Genomic DNA, 1,175 nt, shown 5'->3' with positions numbered 1-1,175 from the left:
GCTCCTCCGGGCACATTTTCTAAACTGAGTCTGGTAGCAGGGGCATAGAGGGAGGAGCCAGCCCACACTCTCAAACTCTTAAAGTGCAAATGACTCCTGGTGGACCCGTCTCCCATGGTACTAATGTGAACCCCAGCATCCTCTAGGACGTAAGAGAAAAGATATTGATCATAGTGATGAACACCATGATTGGTCATAAACTTGATTGCCTTTTTAACAAATAAGGTTCAAGATGAAGTAAAGGTGAAAATATTAAAAGGTATATTTAGGATTCCTATATATAAATAGAAGGGTATCCAAATGACCACAGAATAATTGGGATATAGTCTTTTTATAAACCAAACTGTAAAAATTGTGTCATAGAATAGCCAGTAGAGCAATAAGTGTAGAGTAAAGGTCTCCTAGAAAAATTGCCCACAGCACCTAGTGTTCCCTGGCGGTCTCCCATCCAAGTACTGATGAGGCCTCACCTGCTTAGCTTCCAAGATCAGACAAGATCGGGCATAATCAGAATAGTATGGCCGTGGGCAGTTTATTGTAAGGAGGAGTAGGAATGAAGAACACTTCTGCTTTCTGTACTTGACAGGGGTTAAGTTTAAAACCAGGCTCCTGTTTTTTCCAGATGAGAGAGTGTTAAAGAAACACTTCTGCTTTCTGTTGTGACAATATATCATCCACTGGTAGAAGAGTATTGGGGGTCATTCCGAGTTGTTCGCTCGGTAAAAATCTTCGCATCGCAGCGATTTACCGCTTAATGCGCATGCGCAATGTCCGCACTGCGACTGCGCCAAGTAAATTTGCTATGCACTTAGGAATTTTACTCACGGCATTTTCATCGTTCTGGCGATCGTAATGTGATTGACAGGAAATGGGTGTTACTGGGCGGAAACAGGCCGTTTTATGGGCGTGTGGGAAAAAACGCTACCGTTTCCGGAAAAAACGCAGGAGTGGCTGGAGAAACGGGGGAGTGTCTGGGCGAACGCTGGGTGTGTTTGTGACGTCAAACCAGGAACGACAAGCAGTGAAATGATCGCAGATGCCGAGTAAGTCTGAAGCAACTCAGAAACTGCTACGAGGTGTGTAATCGCAATATTGCGAATACATCGTTCGCAATTTTAAGATGCTAAGATTCACTCCCAGTAGGCGGCGGCTTAGCATGAGCAAATCTGCTAAAA

At 44.3% G+C, this 1,175-nt stretch overlaps 1 pseudogene; it reads right to left on the bottom strand.

Annotated features, from left to right (window-relative positions):
- Positions 1 to 411: 411 nt before the first annotated feature.
- LOC134912431 (5S ribosomal RNA) lies at positions 412 to 529 on the bottom strand (annotated as a pseudogene).
- Positions 530 to 1,175: the final 646 nt, after the last annotated feature.

Source organism: Pseudophryne corroboree, chromosome 4, assembly GCF_028390025.1.
Source record: "Pseudophryne corroboree isolate aPseCor3 chromosome 4, aPseCor3.hap2, whole genome shotgun sequence".
NCBI classification, from domain to species: Eukaryota; Metazoa; Chordata; class Amphibia; order Anura; family Myobatrachidae; genus Pseudophryne; species Pseudophryne corroboree.
Note: the sequence above shows the minus strand (reverse complement) of the source record. Positions and strands in the feature narration are given on the sequence as shown.